The sequence below is a fragment of the Gouania willdenowi genome, chromosome 4, assembly GCF_900634775.1.
Source record: "Gouania willdenowi chromosome 4, fGouWil2.1, whole genome shotgun sequence".
In the NCBI taxonomy this organism is placed as follows: Eukaryota; Metazoa; Chordata; class Actinopteri; order Blenniiformes; family Gobiesocidae; genus Gouania; species Gouania willdenowi.
In genome coordinates, this window is record NC_041047.1 from 35,952,528 (window position 1) to 35,976,996 (window position 24,469).

Genomic DNA, 24,469 nt, shown 5'->3' on the forward strand with positions numbered 1-24,469 from the left:
TGCCTGTGACACAACGTAAACATATTCCCATCCTAGTCTGGTGCAGTGTGTCATTTTGTGGACATTTCTGTTGTTAAAACTGATTTTATTCAGGTTGTTTTTGTTCAAATAAGCCAGAAATATTGGGGTTACATTTTTCCCACCCCTCAACCCCATTTTATGTCACACTTGTCTTGTATACATTAATGATGCACGGAATAGAAATTATATAATAGGTATTAATTTGCTAATATGTAAACCTGAACATCGCTATAGGGTATTGAGTGTAGACAAAAACAAAAGTATTGACAACTACTGTATATATCCATCACAGCACTCGTGATCATTGAAAATGATGAAAAATTTCATATTTTCTGGCGGCCATATTGGATATACAAGATGGCAGCCACTCCATAATCATTTTAATATATACCACAAAACTGAGAAAAACAGAAAAAATAATAATCGGACAAACAGAAGAAAATAAATAAATTGACAAACAAACTGAAAAAACAGTTACTCTGAAAAACTGAAAAAGAATTGTTCGAAAAACAGGAAAAAGATTTTTCTATAAAACAGAAGAACAAAAAGCCCAAAAAACAAACCAAAAATGAATAAATATTCAGAAAAAACAGAGTTTTTAAATATATTTATTTTCAAGTAAATGCAATACGCTTCCGTTCAAAGGTGTGAATTTCAGAAAGAAATAAAAACCAGTAACAGCACCTTTAATCCGAGGCCGTATCATTTATTTATTGGTGATATCTTTGCTAGAGTCAGATCAATAATACACACAGACTGGATGGTCTATGAATAAGAAACAGACGCCATTGATTTGCATCCTGTCGTCTAATCATGAGCTGCAGACTGGAGGAATAAATCAGAATTGGACACAGTTTGTGTGTTTTCCCTGATCTGTTATTCACTCAGGGAGGATCCAGAGGTAACTAATTCAGAGGAGACATCTGTTTGGTGGGCAGCATCAGCGTTCCACCTGGAATAGAAAACACGCCCTGTTTACCTCCTCACAGTGCACGAGCACGTGCACGAGCGCCGATGGAGGAGGAAAACAGCACCAGTGCATGGAGGAGCATTACTTACTTTATGGTTGCTTTTACATGATGAATATATTTCTGTGGGTCTGTGTAGGTAGTAATGGGAATGTGTGATGACAGCTTTGTGTATTATTTTACTCACTATGACTATAGCACAATATAATGGCCAGAAACGGCTGATGTCAGCACCTCTTTATTGGAGAACCTGCAATAATCGTAAGGTTTAGTCTCGTGGGAAAATCCTTTCTGTTGTTAGAGCTAAACTGGAGTAAAAACAGTTTTTAGAGACCAACATGTTTTTTAATGATTATATAGAATAGTCAAAATTAGACAAAATGTGTTTGTGCATCTATTGTTTTGTCTCTAAGGAAAACAAAACTATCAGAGATGTCCAGACAAAAAAAAGTAGAAAGTTAAAACTCATGGTGAGTTGCTGCCGCTGCACGCCGATGACACGCAACCGGTGTTGGGAACGTTACTTTAAAAAAGTAATTAGTTATAGTTACTCACTACTTGAGTTAGTAACTGAATTACTCTATAATAAAAGTAACTCATTACCAAGGAAAGTAACTATTTGCGTTACTGTCAAAAAAAAAAGTTGCTCTATGTCAAAGAATTCAGATTTTTTTTTAGATGTGTGTGTCGTTGTGAGGTGCTTCATTAAATTAGAGTTGTTTACAACAGATGTGGACAAAGTCTTCACTCCTGGATATAATGAACACTTCACATGTACGTTCTTGTCTTTGACCATAATTAATATAAAGTAGTGTTTGTATCGTCACCTTAAAAATGACAACTTTTCATCAGACTGCTCCAAGCCCACCATCTCTGCTGAGTAATCAAATCTGTAGTGTGTGTGTGTGTGTGTGTGTGTGTGTGTGTGTGTGTGTGTGTGCTGGCACATGTGTAAAAACACTGGCTCTGATTGGCTACCATGACACATGACGCTGTCTTAGCCAATCATAATCTCTCACTTTGTTTTTAACCCACCTCCTCACTACAGCTGTGTATGAAGCCAATGATGTTTTCAGATCAGTTTATTCAATCATTGCATGTAACGCACCGTATTTAACGTTCACTAACGTTAACGGGTTGTTGTAACGGCGTAAAAAGTAATTACCCCGTTACTGAAAAAAAAAATAATTTGTTACCTAACGCTGGTATTTTAAACGCCATTATTCCAAACACTGCGCGCGACACCAAGTGGGGGCATGCCCCCCGACCCCGGAGGGGATTTTCACTGATCTTTCAAGACCCACAGAACATTGTGCGCTATGACTATGTAAACATAGAAACCACCAAAAGAAAGATTAGACTCTTTACTTTCATCACGAGAAAAAAAGTTATTAGCTTTATAACATAGAAAAACAGAGAAAAAAATCTTTTTGTAAAAAGAAACATATCAAGCAGACTTCTATAAAAAAGCAAAAACTACAAAAGAAGAATTTTTACCTGCAACCAGCACTCTGTCGGGGGGTTAGCATCCTTAGCATGCTTGTCGGCGGCTTTTTTAGGTGGAACACCTGTCTGCTTCCTTGATACTCCTACTCCACCATGATCACCATCATCTCCTCCAACACTCTTACTACGAGAACCACCGCTAAGTGTAAGTTGCCTGTATTTTTCCTTATTTGATTTTCCGCGTTTTGCCGATCTCTCTCGATCTTCTCCTGCTCTCGTCGCCATCGTCCTAAACTCGTCTGAGATCACGAACAGATCAAAGGAAGTAGTTTCTTCTTCTGCTACCTGTGATCAGGCATCCAAAGAGCACTGCTGCCACCTGCTGGCTCAATAAAACATAGATAACAAGTAAGATCTTTACATGAAAGTTGCATAAGGATTTACTGCACCCGTTCCCACTGAAAAACGTAATTGACGTCTATAGACGTCAATGAGTTAAGAGTAGTAGGTGATTCCACCCGCCGCCTACGCTTCTGGACATCCTTAAACTATACAAAAATATATAGGCAACAAAAATATGATCGTCTGATCCAATATTATAAACATTCTTATCAGCATTGAAAATAATGACCAATCTGAGCAATAATACAGGAAATAATGAAGAGTTTGTGTGTTTTTGTATTTATTTAGTAATATGTAATTATTTTATCATTGCTTTTTGTGCGTTTGTTGCTGTTTTGTGTTTTCAAATTTGTTCTGTGTATTTTTATTTTAACTTTGTGGGTGATTCTGTGTGTTTTGCAAGTAATCATGTGCATTGTTTTGTCATATTGTGTTTGTGGAGTAATTTTTTCTATTTTTGTTGTTGTTTTGACTATCTTTCTGTCAGTTTTTGTTTTTGTATATTTTTCTGTCCTTTTCTTCATTTTTTTTTTGATTTCTATTCTTTTGTTGGTTTTTATTTTTCTTTCAGAAGGAATTTGAGTCTGTTCTGTTGCTCATGAAATTACAACTTTATTTTTGAAATATATAACTTTAATTTTGTAGTGCCAAGATTTTTTTTTTATTATTATTATTTTACTGTGGCCTCAATATGCCATCGTAGTTTCTATCATCAGCTGTTTTCTTTTAATTTAAACTAAAAGTATTTCAAATATTTAAATATTAAACCTCTATTTGTACCAGGTCATATGCAGAGTTTGCGGGGGCAGGGGGAGCATTGCCCCTCCCCAGTGGTCCAAAGTTTTCATTCCAGTTTTCCCAAATTCACTTTCATTCATTGTTTTTTCTTCATAAAATAATTTTCTGCTGTGATTTGATTCTAACATATTACTGTTAGTTTCATGTCACAGATGTTACTTCTACCTCAGGTGTGTAGTACATATTTTCAGGGAAATGGTTCCAAACTTTTGAGACTTTAGGTTGGTTCTTCTTCTGTTGCTCAATTCTTCTCCACAATGTAAATAGTGAAGCGACACAAAATGAAGCAGAAATATTCTATCATGAATTTACAACATTAAATGACGCGTCAACGCACATTTTTGTCACCAAAATTTTCAATTCTGTTACTTTTGTCAATTTTGTTACTTTTGTCAATTTTGTTACTTTTGTCAATTTTGTTAATCATTTTTGCTTTATTGTATATGTTACACACATTGCGGTTGGTGCAAATCTAGAGACAATCTTTATTTTTTAATTTCATTTTTTCTTTCGCCCCTCCCTTGGCAACAATCTCAAACTCCGCCTATGCACCAGGATGAAAGTGTGTCCCGATCTCTTCACGTTAGTTCACAAATCACTTGGTTTAAATTGACGACTGTGCCGATATTTGGTAAAGCTGTTGTTGTGTTTTATTGACCAAGCTTTAGTGAAGTCCTTACTTAGAAAACAAGGGCGGGCTGATTGTTTAATTCTCTTATTTTCTCACCAATCAATGCACTGACTTCAAAGCGATGGGAAAGCTCCACCGTAGATTGATCAGCTCTAATACGAGTCATTAACATACACGTTGTTAACAAGTCTGTGCTCTATCTACAAATCAAGAGAGCTATCGATGAAGCCATTTCCACACTTTTAAGGTCTTAAAACCTACAGAACAGATTGGTTACCATCTCTTGATCTCTTTCCCACTCACTCACTTGCTTAGCCACTTAGCTTCAGGCCTGTACCATGGCATGAGACCCACTGCTATGCTTCACTGATGATACATTTATAAGCCAATCTGAGGGGAAAGTATTCAACAACCTGGTGAATAGCCAGGGCTTTTTTTTTATACCAAGGCAGCAAATAAATCCTTTTCATCAACACAAATAGCTCCTGAAATGCAGTAAAAGCTGGTTTACAAAGTAAAAAGACATTTTAGCAGATGAGGGATGAAAAACAGCAACAATCCAGCCTGTGATCACATCCCTCTACACGCACGCGCACACGCACACACGCACACGCACACGCACACGCACACACGCACACAAAATCTGTTACTGTAGTAATCATAATTGAAATGTAACTGAGTTCAGATAATTGACTTTCTATAGAAACTGTCAATTACAATTTCATTAAATGAAACCTGGTGAACCATGTTACAGTTCTATGTCTCACACATACAGTATGTAGTAAACAAAAATGTGTTACATACTGTATCAACTTTTCCCACTACCTGTCACTTCTCTTTAATGGCCACAGCCACTTTTCAACAAATAACGTTTTTCTAAGCTTCTACATGACCTACAATGAAAAGTTTTTTTTGTATTTTTGTTCATATTGAAGTTAGACCCTTAGTGGTTATGGGTGATGGAACATTTTGGAAATACATGATACCGAGTGACAATAAATCATATTTTAAATACAGACATCTGTAGTCCGCCCCAAAAAAAACCCCTAAAGATTTACATCAAATATAAAGTCAATTCTCATTATTGAAGGCTATAAAAGCAGAAATAATTGAACTGATGTATTGATAATAATAAACATTAGGTCAAATATACTACAAAAAATTCAGGCAAAAGCCTACTGTGCCACAACTGTGAAAAAAGTTTTCCACAAGTTTAAGTGCAAAATGTCTGTCAAATTGATTCCAATCATTATTAGTTTTATGTTTGACCACTAGGTGTTTCAATTTAAATAACCATCTATTTTCATTCACATCTCTGCGGTGCCATGCGTAATGCTATTTTCCATTCCACTTTTGATGCTGTTACGCATGGGTATTATTGAGCAATGCTTTGACCAATCAGAATGATTGACACAGTGTTGTAAAGCTGTAGAAATTGGTGATATCAAACACTATGTGAGTGGCTTTAGCCCTAGCCAATCAGAGCTGGGTAAATGAGGAACAGGCCAATTTACGCACGAGTGCTATGCGCCTCATTGGACGGATTTCTAGACTGATAAGTGCTCAGATGTGTGTAATGGTGGTATTTATCTGACTACATGATTTGGATTTATCAAAATATGGAGTTTTATGCCCATTGGAGCAACTTTTGATTAGAAACAAAAAGATAAGATACCATTTGTCATCATTGCTGACTTTTTTTGAGGTGTATTTTCTGATTTTGTGGCGTTGTTTTGGTACGTAACATACCTGACCTGTATATCAGTGGATTCAGCTCAGTCTGTAGTTTGATGTAGGCTCTTGTTATAGAGATTTGTGTTTATTTTGTGACTCAGCAGTAGAAAAAGGACGAGTGTGCCAAGTTATCGACTTTTCCCTCTTTGAACATAATGGCCTGGTGTGTGTGCTGTTAATGTGGGTTAGCTACAGTTTTAGCTTCTATAGTTTTTCAGGATTACAGAGAGGTATAGAATGTGTGATTTCATTCATTCTTTACAACATTTAGACAGTGAGAGTCACAGAGGGTGGAGCTGCCCCCGCCGGCGGGTCTGTTGGGGCTGAAGAGGTTTGATAAGTTTGCCATAAAAAAATAAATAAATAAATCGAGGGTTATACTGACCCACACCAAAAATGTTAATACCAATATTTGAATTAATTAGGAAGCCTAACAAGGCAACTAAGAAATGAGAAACAAATTAGATGATAGATAATATTTTTTAGTGTATTTTAAAGCTGATTTAAGACATGGGTCAAACTTACCTGTTAGCATTAGCGATGCTAACAAAAATCTAACACAAGAGGAAGGTTGCGTTTTATAGAGTTTTTTTTTTTTTTTCTTTTTTTTTAAGAACGTAATTGTAATTGACTTTAACGAGAAAAATAATAATTTTAAATGGAAAAAAATGCAGGTCACCACAATCATAATTGTGTTGTAATCGAAGATGGATAATTGAAAACGTAATTGTAATTGAAAAATGTAATTGACCCCAACCTGTCCTCAACCTCTGGTCCCACCATCAGCAACAACACAGCACACACACATCCCCACCGTTAACACAAAAAAAGCTAAATCAAGGCTTTGAAAAACACACAGTGGTGTCTTTAATATTCAGCATTGGTGGGTTTGAATAGCCTCTTTAGTGTAGAAATATACAGTCTCCTGATATAAGATCAGTCCCGCGGGGGGCTCCATCACCATCCCCCCCAGCATTGTGCCCTTTCTTAACTCCTGCTTAAAATGCAACAACCTGCCTGATTACATTAGGCAGAAAAATGAAATGTATACAGAATCACACGGGGGTGTGCAGGCTGTGTGGAATATTTATATTTAATGTTTTTGTGTAAAAAAAGGAAAAGGGAGAGAGCGCGCTTAACTCGTGTAACACCAGGCGAATCACGCGCAAAGTTTGTGCAATCAAGCAATTATTGCAGTTGACTAGCATCTTTACTGCGGTTGTGGACTAACACACGATTGTAAATATTTAACTCTCTTTGCACCCGACGCGCATTCATATTTCATCAGGTTTCTCGCAGTTTATTCTCTACAGCAAAGTGTTGGACTGCATAATTATTTCAGTTTAGGATTTTTTTTCCCAACCTATTACTTCCATAAATACAGGAATTGGAGTTCGAGCTATTCTGAGGGCTAATTTAGAGGAGGGGGTGTAGCATGCATTCATTAATGCAACCAAAGACGGAGAGGAAAGAAATCCCAATGCAAAGTGAGCTGCTGGCACATATCAAGGATGATTTTCAGCTTCAAAGGAAATGGAGATGGATTTGAGAGGATGCAGCAGTTTAATCAATACTGTTGACTCTCAAGGTTGGGGCGAGTGTGCCTGCTTGATTGGTTGGTTCTCGTACAGCTCTCAGCTCCAGTGTTTCCATCATTCAGTGAAGAAAGAAAACACACAAGACCACTGTGGAAATGCACTATACCAACTTTCCCTCCCATTCCCAACAGTTTAAAATCACATTTCTGGCCTTTTTCTTTGTCCGACGTTGCAACTTTTAAACCCTTTTGTTGCTCACGCTTCCATTTGTGTGTCTGGTGTCCGTTCTCACATCCAATGTGTGGCGTAATGAAATAAATATCAAAGTTGTAAATATTTCAGTGCATTCTAGGAGTAAAGTGGAAGTGTTTGTCTGACAGACCTGAACCCCCATCACTCTTTATTTCTCTCCACCAGCGCATTGTGTACGAGGCCCCGATCCATCACTGGGAGGAAAAAAGCACTTTCCCAGGGTGGGTGTGTTTTCTGCTTCTGCCAGCGCTGCTGTTTCAGCCGCACACCCGGGAGACCTCGCTGATGGACACTCTGGTCATCACCGGTGGGGCGCTGTGGGACCCTAGCCTGCGTTCTCCCCCCTCCTATCTGCACCTCAGCTCTGGTTCCACTCACCTCGTGTTTTCCTTTTGTCCCAGCAGTGATGTGCACTCCCTGTACCTGCCTGAGTTCCTCCTGTTGTAAAGTGGCCCCCGGCCTTCAGAGACCCAGCCACACTCTCGTTGTTTCAGGGCCGCAGAGCCCCATCGTACGTCCCCCCAGGGAGACTTTCATCACATGAAGAGAAGGAAAAAGGAACGTAAGCATTTTGATGGTGACCCCAGTCACACAAAATATCCGCTTAGCAAGAAAAACCATTGTACGTCTGAGAAAATGTGAAATAATAAAGTTATTCAAGTAAAAGTAAAAAGGTACCTTATCTTTTGTTAAGGTGCGTTCACACCCAAAGCTGCTTCAGCGACTCTGTGATTAGATTACAGGTACATTCAAAATCAATATAAATCATTCCCTCCATTATTTCTCGATCAATTTCTGTGATAGTTACGGCACAAGTTGCAGCATTTTGAGGCTTTATTATTTTTTTCTATAACTTTGCCGAAACTGGTCAATTTGCCAAAAAACCTGATAACCTTTGAATTATTTCCATCACATTTTAAAGGTTTCCAGTGCAGAGAATTTTACAAAGAATCATTTTCTTTAAGTTTTTGAAACAAAAACAACAACAACAATCCTAAAACAAATAAATAATTATTTTCCTGTGAAAATCTCATCAATGCACTCATGACTTTAGCTACAGAAGAGTCTCATGTGTTCAGTGATTTGTAAATGTGTGCATGGAGTTACCACCAGGGGGCGCAAGCACCAATGATATTGTCCACTGTTACCGTTTTACACGGTACCTGTAATGAAGCTCTATCATAGATCATATATAATAGTAGAGGTTTAATCAGGTTATTCTATTTAAAAGTCCTTCTAGAGCAGCAGGAGATCATTAAACACTAGCGTTCATGAGACACGTTTGCTGTTATTTAGCTGGAACGTGTCAGTTTGGCTGTTGTGACACAGTCTGTAACCAGATTAAATGGTGATTCAGCTCACACCGTGGGACTCCGGTGGCTGATGGCAGCTGATGGCTTCAGATGTTGATGTGTCTCACACAGAGCGGACGGACTTCAGCCACGTTATTGCCGCAGAATTGATCGGAATCTTTAGTCAGATTGGTTAAAATTGTCGAAATTTGCGGTGATTGGACAGAATTGTGGAGCCTCGCAGAATTTGCGGAGATTGGCTGAATTTATATTAATAGTTGCGATTGCAACATTGCAAATTCCTGGTAAATAACGTTAAGTGACGCGACACAATCATGAGATCTGAGTCACTGGAAGACGCTCAAAGATGAAAATTTTGAGCTTTTCAAACGACTTCAAGTGACTCTGGGTCGCGACATCCAATCGGCAGCAAGTTTCTCCCTACGTCACTTCCTGGTCGTCATGTACAGTAGATGAAGAGATGAAACTATGAAGTTAGCAAAATGTTTAAGTGACTCATCACAAGTGACATCAGCAACTATAGTTACTAAAGTGTGCGTTCGCTGTGAATTATTCCTATAGGTTGTTCAGGAACACTTTACTTGAAGTTTTAAAGATAAGGCTGACATTACGCTGTCATGATCTGTCATTAGCATGAATAAGGTGTCATGAAGAAGGTCACTAAGTGTCATTAGTTAAGTTATGACACCTTTGGAGCAATGATGGCATTTTTGGGTTAGGTGGAGGGATCTAGTGGGGTTCGGGTAACGAACACTTAATGACACTTTATTCATGTTAATGACAGGTGTTCATTTCATAATAATGACAGCGTAATGTCAGCCTTTATGTATAAAGTTTAATGTAAGGTGTTACCTATTGTTCCTATGGGACTGACAAAGATACGTCCACATAAACAACTATTTTCCAACGGCTGAAGCTGAGTCAACATCTACGCTAAGAGGAAATATTATCACAGCCTAAAGAAAGTTGTCTGTGTCCATGGAACAATAAAACTGCAACTTATATGGACAGAACAAAAAAAGTGTGACAGACTGCACTGTAACAACATCTCTACATTAAATAAATATGATTGCCCAGTCATGTGTCACCCATGGTATTAAAAAGAACAATAAGACTTAGTACTTTTTTGAACTAAACACTTACACTCAAAAAAGAAAAAAACTGTGTTTTTCACAGTTTGCCTAAAATATTAAAGAACATCAAGAATAAGAATTTTCTTCAATGCAGGAATTTCTTTTCTACAGCATCAGTTCTTACATGTAGACACATGTTGAGTTATTACAGTAGATTTTAAAAGGATCCTCCATTGTTTTTACAAGTTTGGCCTAAAATCTTCTAAATGTCGTTATTAGTAGATCTATGTTTGATAAAAACACATTATTATGCACCATATATTCACTTCATTTATTTTTAAAATGGGACTACTTTACAGTTTTAGAGCCTGTGTTCCTCCATCTTTAAATCACATGATTGATGATGTCACACTGTCTGTAAACATACCATTGTTTTCTATTGGAGTGAAACATTCAGCCTGATTTTTAGATCATTTAGTAGATTTTTAAATCATTTGCAGGTCACTCTAATCGTATTTGAGTCTTAATTGAAAACAGATAATTTAAGATGTAATTGTAACTGAAAAATGTAATTGACCCCAACCCTGACATAAACATATGTTTACTTCACTTTAAATCAATATATTCCCATAAACCTTATCTTTGTTATAAGCTTCATTTGCGTTTCACTGCTAATATTTTGTGTTTAACACCAATTCATGATGTTGTGAAAATCCTTCCATTAAATATATTATGACCTCTTTTCTCCTTCTCCTTCTTGTCGGTTGGCTTTGAGCACATGTAAAACCACTTTCCTCTGCTATTATTGGATGTGTTGGGTGTTTTAGTTATTTTACAGGTCTTGATTAGTGCTCCGTGTTTTAAATGGAAGCGTAACTGCATCAAGGTTATTGTAAATGAATCAGATGGAGTGTTATTGCTGAATGTTTGAGGTGGAATGAAGGAGTCGTTCACTGTTCCCAGAATTCTGCCTCATTTTGTGTCACAGCAAAAAAAAAGAAAAGTATTTTATTCTTCTTTATGTTTTATGAGAGTGCTCAACAATTACTGTATATAGGAAATTAATCTGCTCCAATTTTCCAGCGACAAACTGAGATTTGATTTCCAAAATGCTGGCTCGTCTCTTCTACACACAGGGGGAGAGGAGAGGGTGCGTTCTGCGTTTTGGGGCCGGAAGGAGAATCTAGGTGATGCCTGTGTTCTCGGAGCCGCCCCTGGGTCTTCCATGGGTAGGTAGGATCTGACAAAAGAGATATTTACAGCAAAAAAAAGAAAAAAGATCCTCCACTCAGCTCAAGCATGGGAAATTAAGCTTGGATAAAGATTTTCTCTTAAACATACTCCCTTATCTCCCCCCTCCCTCCCTCCCTCCCTTTGCAGTGGCAGGAGAAATTACCCATTGTAGCATTAGATAAAGCCAAACAGGCCTCTGCGTAAGACCTCCAGCTCCTGGTGCAGTCTCAGCTTAGCGTCCCTCGGGTGTTTGTTCAAAAGGAAAAACTCTGCAGTGCCTCCGGGGGATGTTTAACTCATTGCAGTGGCAAGTATTTAGAGAAAACTCAACAAGTTTGAGGCTGTCAACGCTGGAATCCAACTGTCAGCCAGGATTACGGCTGATGTGAGGTAATGACCAATTGCATCAGTTTGACAAACCCACCATCGATGAGAAGTGGGGCAGACGGCGCCTGTGTTTTTATTTAAATGTGAAAGCGCGGCTAAGTGCATTAAATGATGCTGATTAAGTGAGATTACGGCTGCGGCAGGGATGTGATTCCTGTTTTGATAGGGAGCGTGAATCCAGGCAGAGCAAACAGTTTTCAGAGTGGCTGATGAATAATTGAGAGTCAGCAGAGGGTACATCAATAAAGTGGTAATGAGGCATATTTGTGTGAAACTCCTAATTCTCCAAGTGTGTCACTCTCCTGGCTGCACATCTGCAGCATCTGTCAGTAGCTGCTGCTCCAATAACCAACGCTGCTTTTTACCATTATTCACCAGATTCACACACGTGTTTCATTCACGACTTAGATGAAGCAAAAGATCAGGAACAAGAGGAATTGTGATCAATTTAAATATTCAATAATATTCAAATACATTTTAGTCTGTATCAGAAATTATGCCTTTTCTACACTGGAATTTCCTACTGGTCAGTGTGTTACAGTGTGTAATCGTGTGTGTTACAGTGTGTTATCATGTGTATCACACTGTGTTACAGTGTGTAATCGTGTGTGTTACAGTGTGTTATCATGTGTATCACACTGTGTTACAGTGTGTAATCGTGTGTATCTCAGTGTATCACACTGTGTTACAGTGTGTTATTGTGTGTATCTCAGTGTATCAAAGTGTGTTACAGTGTGTTACAGTGTGTTACAGTGTGTCACAGTGTGTTACAGTGTGTCACAGTGTGTCACAGTGTGTAACAGTGTATCACAGTGTGTAACAGTGTATCACAGTGTTAGTGTGTTACAGTGTGTTACAGTGTGTCACAGTGTGTCACAGTGTGTAACAGTGTATCACAGTGTGTTACAGTGTATCACAGTGTGTTACAGTGTGTAACTGTGTATCACAGTGTGTAAAAGTGAATCACAGTGTGAAACAGTGTATCACAGTGTATCAAAGTGTGTTACAGTGTGTAACAGTGTATCACAGTGTGTAACAGTGTATCACAGAGTGTTACAGTGTGTAACAGTGTATCACAGTGTCTAACAGTGTATCACAGTGTGTTACAGTGTGTAACAGTGTATCACAGTGTGTTACAGTGTGTAACAGTGTATCACAGTGTCTAACAGTGTATCACAGTGTGTTACAGTGTATCACAGAGTGTTACAGTGTGTAACAGTGTGTAACAGTGTATCACAGTGTGTTACAGTGTGTAACAGTATATCACAGTGTGTAACAGTGTGTAACAGTGTATCACAGTGTGTTACAGTGTGTAACAGTATATCACAGTGTGTAACAGTGTATCGCAGTGTGTTGTCAGTGTGTAACAGTGTATCACAGTGTGTTACAATGTGTAACTGTGTATCACAGTGTGTAAAAGTGTATCACAGTGTGTTACAATGTGTAACTGTGTATCACAGTGTGTTACAGTGTGTAACTGTGTATCACAGTGTGTAAAAGTGTATCACAGTGTGTTACAGTGTGTAACAGTGTATCACAGTGTGTAACAGTGTATCACAGAGTGTTACAGTGTGTAACTGTGTATCACAGTGTGTAAAAGTGTATCACAGTGTGTCATAGTGTATCACAGTGTGTAACAGTGTGTAACTGTGTATCACAGTGTCTAAAAGTGTATCACAGTGTGTTACAGTGTATCACAGTGTGTTACAGTGTGTAACAGTGTATCACAGTGTGTAACAGTGTATCACAGTGTGTTACAGTGTGTAACAGTGTATCACAGGGTGTAACAGTGTATCACAGAGTGTGTTACAGTGTATCACAGTGTGTTACAGTGTGTAACAGTGTATCACAGAGTGTTACAGAGTGTAACAGTGTGTAACAGTGTGTTACAGGGTATCACAGAGTGTTACAGTGTATCACAGTGTGTTACAGTGTGTAACAGTGTATCACAGAGTGTTACAGTGTATCACAGAGTGTTACAGTGTGTAACAGTGTATCACAGAGTGTTACAGTGTATCACAGAGTGTTACAGTGTATCACAGTGTGTTACAGTGTGTTACAGGGTATCACAGAGTGTTACAGTGTGTAACAGTGTATCACAGAGTGTTACAGTGTGTAACAGTGTGTAACAGTGCATCACAGAGTGTTACAGTGTGTAACATTGTGTAACAGTGTATCACAGTGTGTAACAGGGTATCACAGAGTGGTTCAGTGTATCAAAGTGTATTCAATATTCCTGTAAAGTGTCTTTAAGGTTTTTCAAGCGCTATATAAAACTGTTTTATTATTATTATTATTATTATTATTATTATTATTATATTATAATACTGTGAAAAGTCCTAATACTAATCCCTGAGTTGATTGTTTCATCCTCCATGTTTATCCTGGCTAATTCTTATTAACTAAGTCCTTAATTTAATCTTTTTGAACATTTATTTTACATTTCTTTGACACAGTTTGTGAATCTTTGTGAATCTAATCTTCATGACAGGAAATGCAGAAGACTCCTCTGTAAACCACGTCTGGTTACCGTGTATATATGGACCAAATGTAGAAGCTTAATTTACAGTAGTGTGTTTCATAATCAGTACATTTTCAGATCGAAGCCTCTTTAATTCAACACACAAAGCCCATCATCACATCCTCTGAACAGATGTTGGTGCACATTCTCTTCACATATGAACCTTTGTCTCCCTCTGTCTTCCTGTCAGGGAATTTTACCTAAACAAGAAAAGTCAAATGAAACAATAATGGATAATAATAAAAGATAACCCAGTTTGTTTTGTTTTGGTATTTCATGATCTGCAGTGAATAATGACAACTCGTGTAATGTTTGTACAACAGACAAATGTACAAAAAATAAATAAACAAAAAAAACACAAAAATGAGAGAAAAATATACACAATATGAGGAAAAAAATTTGAAAATAACACCGGAAACACAAAAATGACACAGAAAATACAGAAAACACAAAATAAGAGGAAAAATACACAAAATGAGAAAAAATTATACCAATATTGAAAATACACACAGAACCAAACAAAGTTTCATGTGTTTAAAGGTATTTCTGATATAAAAGTAAAATAAAGAAAGACGGGACTCTGTTACCTATAGCAACACAATTGTACGTGTAACTAAACTATAGGTTATGAATGAAGCTGAAATAATCACATCAAAAAGAGACATTTTTAGCCAAAACCCCCTCCCTCCTTCCTTTGCTCTGACTGTTTCCAAACTTACGGCGCTATATATCCACACATCGCTTTCTCTTGCTGTAAAACTGTTTCTTTGTTCTAGCTTTTTACTGACACCGTCGTGGCACGCTGCATCAACCTGGAGTATTGTTGACCTTCAGCGAGGCAGCCGGCTAGTTAAAGAAGTCCATTTTCAAGGCTGCTCCTGCTCATATCAAAACTCCATTATAGATTTTACCTCCAGGGGAACCTTGGGCTCACAAGGTCCTTGGCAATTTTACCTGAGGAAGAAGCTAAAAGGATTTGAATCTCCCAGGATGGGCGAGGAAGAGGAGGAAGAGGAGGAGGAGGAGGAGGAGGGTGTGAGGACAAGAGAAAGGTGGGATGCGCACCCCAGGACCCAGGCCCCTAATCTTCTTTTTTGCCAAGCAGAGTAACAGAGAAAGAGTGTAAAAATGGAGATTTGGAGACGGTTCAGTGGCACTGAACCCTGAACATCAGGGGCCGCAGAGGCAGGGGAACCTTGAAGTAGCAAGAGGTGGAAAAAGAAGAGATGTGGAGGGAGGGGGAGGGAGGGGAGGCAGATTCCCAGAAACACAGCAGCTTCCAATGTGTTTAACGTATATATGAGGGAACAACAGCTTTTTTCTTTTCACACCATCCCTAACTATGTGTACTAACAAGACAGATGGAGGCCAAAGATGCAGACAGATCACATCAGGACATCTGTCACTTCATGGCAACAGCCTCCTTAATAAGTGACAAGGCTTCCTCACCCCGTGGCACAGGATTGAGGGTGTAGGAGGGTGGGGGGGAGCTAGAGCCAGCGCCAGTGTTTGTCTCAGAGCTGAGGGCTGTGTACAAAGCAGCCGTCAAAGTAAGCAGTGCCCTTAACAGGAATATAAAAACACTTGTTCCAATTACAGCCAATCACACACCAGGCCTTTGATTACCACCACAGGTCCAGATCCAGTCCACAATCCACCCTTGATTACCACCACAGGTCCAGATCCAGTCCACAATCCACCCTTTGATTACCACCACAGGTCCAGATCCAGTCCACAATCCACCCTTTGATTTACCACCACAGGGTCCAGATCCAGTCCACAGTCCCACCCATGGGTGCTGACGCCAGGCTCAATAGTAATGGGTGGACTTTTTTTTGGAGGAGGGGGGCAGAAGCTTCACAACAATGGTTTAAAATACCCGCTTGACTTAATCTAGAGGAGGAGGATTGTGTTGTGAGCGAAAAATGCCCCACAGATATAGTAAAGTGTAATTGCAGCTCATCATCAGCGTAAGTGCTCACGCAGGGATGTCGCCCGGTTTCCTCATTAGTCCTCCTCTGAGGTCCTCTTTGTATATTTTCTCTAAGACTTGTATCATTCTTCTTGCACACCCTTATCCTGCAAAGATTTGTGAGAATCCAACTGAGTTATTCTACATTCTAGGAGGCATAGGGTACGGGTACCTCCAGGGGTACGTAAATAAAAATTTAAAAAAACACAGTGTGACAACATTGGAACTAGAATATAAATAGAGTAGTAGTCAGGAGCCTCCATGCATTACCTCTGTGACTACCCTCTAGTGCAGGGTTCTCAACCATGGGGCAGGACCCCATTTGAGGTCTTGACACTTCAAGAATCTAGGAATAATTTCTAAACAATTTGAGCCAATTTTTGCTTTTCCCCCCCTTCTTTTTCTGCAACTACACCAAACTTGCCATATTCTAAATTACTTGTCACATTTTCTTGCCTTATTTTTGCTCCTTTAATGCATTTTTGCTACATTTCCCCCAATTCTGACACTTCTACATCACATTTCAATGACTTTTCTGCACATTTTTTCCACTTTTAAGACATGTTCAGCACTTATAAACCCTTTCCACCACTTTTCTATCTAATGTCACATATATTGACCCATTATTGTCTTTAACCTATTTTCACCATATTTCATTATTATTTATTTTTGCCAAATTAACCACATTGACCATTTGTCATTGCCCATTATTTGCCAGTTAAAACTAACTTTTCCAATATTGACACTTTTAACCACTTTTTCTGTCTGTTTTTGTCCACTCTAATTTGCAACTTTTAACCAAATTTATTTGTGATTAAAACAATGATTTCCATCTTTAAGATGACTATAATAATAATAATAATAAACGTTCCTGGATAACAGTGGATATTATTCAGATGAATAAATAAATGTGGTTATCACAGATTCATAGAACAATGGACCATTTTACTGACTTTATGGATGGACCCCAAAAATCACCCAAAATCTCTGAATAATATCCACTGTTATCAATCTTAAAGATGTAAATCCTTGTTTTAATCAGAAATAAAATGTGTTTTAAAAGTAGGAACAATTATTTTCAACTGGTAAATGATGGGCATGACAAATGAGTGCTATATAAAACCCAATACATTATTATTATTATTATTATTATTATTATTATTATTATTATTATTATTATTATTATTATTATTATTATTATTATTAAATGGTGAATGTAGTTAAATTGGAATCACAATAAAGTGGTATTTTAAGAGCAAACTGGCCTCGTACCTTTAGAAAGCTATAAATCGGTCTTGTGAGGTCAGAACATGATTAAAGGATCCTTGAAGTTCTCCCAAACTACATGAAAAACTGCACTAAATCTAACCATTGCACCCGTCTGATGTGCAGATCTTTGATCTTTTCATAAATAGTCAGAAAAGAGTCAAACTGCTCTCATTTACACCTGCAACGCTCTGTAACTCAACATCTCGTGGGTGTAAAAGTCATCAATAATCAGGACAAATTGGGATCAAATACTGGTCCAGAGATAAAAGGAGGGTTCTAATGAATCCAGTTCAGGATCTGACACTAGCAATGGTAAATTAGCGTATTTGGTCCAATCTGAACTACTTTTGAATATCATCAAAGCCCAGTTTTTCAAAAGTAATCAGCTCAGATTCTGGATGACAGATTGAATCAAATCTTGATAATTTGTTTTTCAAAAGACAAAAATGGATTATGTAATTTGATTAATCTCGGCTTTTATCCAGATCAAACCTTTAGTTTGGGTTTTTCATAACTTTTTTTAGTATTACTAAAAATATCACTTTGATAAAAAATAAATAAATTAAAAAAAAGATCCATGAGATGGGTGGATTTCAGGCCCAAAATGTAATGAAACTAGGGTTGTAACGATTAATCGTAAGGCAGTTAAAAATCGATTTATAGGTATCACGGTTCACATCGATATTCTGAAAATTGAATGGCAGTACTTTCTTTAAACAGCAGAAGGCGCTATATATGTATCCTTCTCTTGTTTAAAAGTGTAGGCGGCAGGCGGAATCACCTACTACTCTCTTTCTGGCCGCCTTCTACTCTTTAACATGTTCATAAATGATTCCTTACCCCTTTAGCACATAGCATCTCTTCTTCACTGCAAGAATATCTGCATGCCAACCGGCCACTGGGTTACCAGCGCCCTCTGCTGGTCCAAACAAATATCTGACCTAAATACAGTGAAATGACTGTTTTTTTTTTTAAAGTCCAATTGTTTAGGCACAAAATACATTTTCAGTTGCACTTTTAAAAAGAAAAATAACTATAATGCAGTTTTGCATTGTTACAGAACCAGCATTTAAATTAATAGGCTTCTTCTTCATTTGTCTTAATCCTTTATTTATTTCATTCAAGATTTATCTGTAGTTAAATTGCATTGTTTTGAATAGTACATCAAGGGATTATTTTGACAATGAAATATAAAAGGAAAATCGTACAGTAGTTTCCCAAAAAAAGTTAAGGAATTTTTCAGTCATTTGTGTCCGATTCTGCAAAATAAATCGTGAATCGAATCGTATCAGGAGTTGAGTGAATCGTTACATTTCTAAATGAAACCAAATCAAATATTACATTTAGATCATACAGTATAGCCTATAAGATGATATCCACTTTATTCTTAAGGTTTTAATGTGATTTGTTCATCCATCAGCATACAGTGATTCTTTAGGTTATAACAGTTTAGACCTGAACAAAAGTAGAAAGAGTTTTCATAAAATAATCCCCAAACAGCTCAATACTGACCACAAATAATATATTTCATTATGTCACTAATTGATGTATATTCAGCACAATAAAAAAATATTGTTGTTTTGTTTTTATTATTTCATAGTGATGCATGCAAAGATAAAATAGGATAATAAAGCAATGACATCACTGGTTTTTAAAATCCAAAATAAATCCAAATCAGATATAGTGTCTAACTGTTGTTGCACTTCCTGTTTGCTGGTTCTAGTTCTGGTTCCAGTTCTGGTTCTAGTTCTGGTTCTGGTTCTGGTTCTGGTTCTGGTTCTAGTTCTGGTTCTGGTTCTAGTTCTAGTTCTATTTCTTTTTCTGGTTCTAGTTCTGGTTCTAGTTCTGGTTCTGGTTCTGGTTCTAGTTCTAGTTCTTTTTCTGGTTCTAGTTCTTTTTCTGGTTCTAGTTCTGGCTCTGGTTCTAGCTCTAGTTCTAGTTCTAGTTCTAGTTCTGGTTCTGGTTCTGGTTCTGGTTCCAGTTCTGGTTCTAGTTCTGGTTCTGGTTCTGGTTCTAGTTCTAGTTCTTTTTCTGGTTCTAGTTCTTTTTCTGGTTCTAGTTCTGGCTCTGGTTCTAGCTCTAGTTCTAGTTCTAGTTCTAGTTCTGGTTCTGGTTCTGGTTCTGGTTCCAGTTCTGGTTCCAGTTCTGGTTCCAGTTCTGGTTCTAGTTCTGGTTCCAGTTCTGGTTCCAGTTCTGGTTCCAGTTCTAGTTCTGGTTCTGGTTCTGGTTCTAGTCAGAGTCAGAGTCTCCAAATGCCAGAAGCCCCTTCATCAAACAAAGATCAGCTCTGGTTATCCAGATTTGGTGATCCTGAAAAGTTTCTATCCAGATCAGATTAATTCAATTCCACGTTGATTTTAAAACCGTCTCAAAAGTCAAATGGATTATGTGATCAAGGATAGAAAAAAAGGATTACCAAATCTGGATCAAAAACCAGGCCCTGGTGACAAAAACCAAATGTGTTTTTCACGACTATCAGAGTTCTGGCCAGCGCTGAGCGTAGGGACCCCAATGGTGTCATTTTGCAGCGTCAGGGGATTTTCTGTTGTTTTTGCCTTTTTTTAATCGGTATTGTTGAAATAATTGTTGCACTCGGACAATAAAACAACTTCCAGGTGTTCATGGGTTGTTTTAACTCTGTTTTTAATCTGAATAACCCAGAAACACATACTGTACATCAGCCGCACTGCATATTTAATACAAGCGATCTACTTGGATACCCGTCTTTACTTGAGGACCCAGAGGACCACTGCTGCCACTTAGCTGCCCTCGATGCTGCCTGCGTACATAAACCTGTTGATAACTGTAATTACTGTCCTATATAAACAGTGTAGCTTCAACTGAGGCGTAGTGTGTAGCTCATAACGGATCATTCTACATACACACACACGGATGTGAACACCGTCTGGTTGAAACGTGTTTGGGCTTAAAGAGACATCGGCTTCATTCGGGTCGGACATGTTCGTCCCGATTAATGCTCTAATGTGTGCTTCCTGTCGGTGCCCAATCTTTTCACAGGCCTGATCCTTTCAACGCACGCACGAAACACGTCTACATCTGGTCGGCCTATTTTACGGCAGTTCGTTACTATTTTAAAAGTTGAAACCCTCCAGTTTAGAAAAAATTTAAAAAAATGAATTCTGATTTATTTATTTTTTTTATTTTATGTTCTGTTTGGTTGACAAAACAGTCACATATTTACATGTGTACTATTAAAATATTTAACAAACGTAATGGTCGGTTTACATTCAAATATCACGTCCAATGACGTCGTCTGCATACATGCGTTGAAAGGATCAGGCCCGCGAAAGGATTGGGCACTGACACGTCCTCCACGTGTGTGTGCGTTTCCTCCGCATGTGTGTGTTCCAATATTACTGCAGGTCCCACATAATAACTGATTTAAATTTGAAAAGTGTGTCTTGGATTCAGTCTTTTCAATAAAATGTTATTTCTTGTCTCTACAGTGTGTGTGAGTATTTATTAGTGGAGGATCTATACCAAGCATGAGTAACTCTATAACTGAGTCTTTGCTACTGCTGGCCCCGCCCTCTGGAGCTCACTCCCACAACCCATCAAGAATGCTGACTCATTACAGAAATGGAAAACACTCCTTAAAACCCACCTTTTGAAACTTGCGTTTCCTTAACCCGTCTTTTACTTTTATTGTTATTCCTTTATTTTTCTGTATTCTGTGAAGCAGCTTTGAGTCCCAAAAAAACTATTAACTACATTCATCATCACCTTCACCAATTCAACAAATAACTTTTAACTTTAAAATAAGGCTGGAACCAAGATAAAACAACAACAGCAAAACAATCCAACTTTAGCTTTACTTCACTAAATTTGTCCCTCAGAGAGTTATACATTTACAAATGTTCCACGCCGATGGCGCTCGCACACCACGTGATCCCCTATGCTGTGAAGAACTCCTGGTGAGAACCCTGAATAAGCTATACTTAATCATCCCAACTAAACTTTTGCATTTGTTCTAAATATTAGACGTCGTCTGAAAAGTAGTAGTAGTTTATTTATAAAGCGCTTTTTGCAGATAAAATCACAAAGTGCTGTACAGAGTTGTGGTAAAAAAAGGATCAAAACCCCAGAGAACCCAACGCAAGCACAGCAGGTCGTTAAAGTACATACTCGTCTCATCCACTGATGTGTCAAACCAACACGACCCAACACGTGACGTGTTCTAAAGCTGACATTGTGATGGTTCTCGTCCCCAGGATGCACTTTTAGAGCAATATTGTTGCTGTGCAATGATAGGACAGGACACAGGGGGAGGAGAAGGAAAAGAGCATGCTAAGTGCTTCTGACGAGTGCTAAGGCCATAAGTTGATCCCATGGAAGTAATGAATGCTGGACTGCAGACCGTGCATGGCGGTGTCCACCTGATAGCAGACCTAGAACTACCTCTAGTGTCAGAGCAGCTTAGAGTCATCAGTGCATATGTTGGTTTGCTTTGGGCCCAAAGGCGAGAGGATGCAGTGGAATGACATCGTTACTCTGGCCCCTGTGATTTACAAAACAAGCCTGCTTGTTTTATTTCTCTATTTGTTTGGCAGAACAGAAACAGAAGACGTTGGAAAAAAACATAGTGCCCTCTAGTGGCTGAGTAGAAATACAGCATCTCAAAGTAAAAACCCAAATAACTCCCAGAACGATGACCAATGGGCTCCGTAGGGTTGGCTTTAGGTCATTCAGTGCCTAAGGGGTCGTTGTGAACGAGAGACAGTGGAAAATGAACAAATAAATTGTCAATATTGGTCCAAACCCAGACGTGAGATGACTGGAAATGATAAAACTATTGAAATAGATCTATTCAGGAGTGTTTTTCAACCCCATGTGGTGTGACCTCAAATTTCTAAAAAAATCTAAATAGATTTTTGATTTTTTTTTTTTTTATTAGTATTGTTTTGTTTTTTCATTATTATTTATGTATTTATTAAAACAACACACAATCTTAAACAACTGTATTTCTATACTTTCACTTTGTGTAGTAAAATTAACCTCAAACATGATAAAAAAAATAATCCTGGAAAAAATATGTATTTGGGGTCACCAGAAGTTATTGACATCATAATAGGGTCACGATAATAATAATAAATGCTGTTTATTTCCACTTTTTTTTACAAAATGAGATTATTTAAAATGTGTTATCATTAGGGATGGGCGATATGGACTAAAAAAAATATCCCAATAATTTCTGATATTTATCACAATAACGATAAACATCACAATAAATAAAAACTATAAATAATATAAAACAATTCCCAACTTAAAATGTAAATAGGTTCCTTACAAACACAAATAAATGTGAATATATCAACATTATACACATTTAAAAAGGGTCCAATACATCATATTTTATGGAATATATTAGTGCATTTGGGTCACTCTATTAGTGTTATTGTATGTAATTTATTTAATTCCTCACTTAAAATGAAATTATTTTCTAAAAAAAAAAAAACATGAAAAGCAAAAATAACTCCATTAGTGTTTTTACTGTTGTTGATTCTAGTTTCATTTATTTTATGAGTTACATAAAGTTATGGTTAATAAATAACTCTATGATTTCCTATAATTAAACCAGATCAAGCTGATGATTTAATCATTCAGTATATTTAGTGTAATAATCTCAATAGTTACATTAGTCTAATGGGACCAGCTTTGTCTGTGAAAACGTGAAATAAAATTAAAAAATAATGAATAGTGACATTAATATTTATGTTAACATTTATTTCACACAACGTGTGACATGTTTATCTTTTATTCTTCTATAATAAAGTGTTAAATCTGACCATAAACAAATGAACGGTTCTCTGTGGTTTTAATATGTGTTCTTTTTATTTGGTTTATTCCTTATATGGAGTGGTTAGCATTAGCTCTTAGCCAAGGCTGCCAAGTTTCAGAAAATAACAAGAGTGAGACTTTAGTGACATGATACGTTCCGTTGAAAAAAAAGTGTCCTTTTTTACACGATTATGATCAGTTTTAACGTTGATTTCTACCTAAAGACTGATGTCATCACCTCCATACCAGGCTCTCCCTGCACTGTGGCCTCCTAATGCTAGTTTTAATTACAGACATGCAAACACCAACGCATGAAAAAGGCAACAACAAAACCCATCGTAGGAGGGTCTGGGGGGATCCTTCCCCCAGATGATTTTTTTGATTTGACCACAAATGAAACAATCTGGAACACTCTAAATAGTACAATAAGCCTAAAAACATTTATTTCCACCACTTAAGTTCTGGTTTGTGAAAACTTGACAATGCACATATAAAAGTACCTAAAATTTGCTAAATATTAAGTACAATATATTAAAAAAAAGATTGCCATTTTCTGAATTTAAAGTTAGTTATTTCTATTGTGACATTCCCAAACTTCACTCCATCGCTTAATTAAAAACACAAAATATTCCAAAAAAACTCAAAACTACTACAAAAATGAGCAAAAAGCAACAGTAATACACAAAATTACTCAGAAAAATATACAACATTACAGAAAATTACAGCCAAAGTACACAAAAAAATAGAAATACACAAAAATTACTCAGAAAATGCAAAATGGCAGCACAAATACACAATATGACTGTAAATAAACATATATTTTACAGGAAAAATACACAAAAAGACTACAGCAATGCACAAAATGTCTGAGAACGAGTAAGACAACAAATATACACAGAATGACAGATAAAAACTGTTGTTTCCTGTATTAATGCTCAGATCACTCATTATCCACAGGATCCACACAAGGTTCCTGCTGCTTAACAGAAGGTTTTCCTTGCCACCATGATGAATTCATGTTGGGTGTGGGATACATATGTATGTGTATATACGTATATATGCATATGTGTGTATCCATAAAATGAAGAGTCCGTCCTTAAGACTGCTCCACT

The 24,469-nt window shown here is 37.4% G+C and overlaps 1 long non-coding RNA gene across 1 annotated transcript; it reads left to right on the plus strand.

Moving 5' to 3' along the window:
- Positions 1-532: 532 nt before the first annotated feature.
- On the plus strand, positions 533-18,588 carry LOC114461573 (uncharacterized). Its single transcript, XR_003673855.1, has 3 exons — positions 533-658; positions 4,662-4,667; positions 18,568-18,588. It is a non-coding gene; the product is annotated as an uncharacterized LOC114461573 (long non-coding RNA).
- Positions 18,589-24,469: the final 5,881 nt, after the last annotated feature.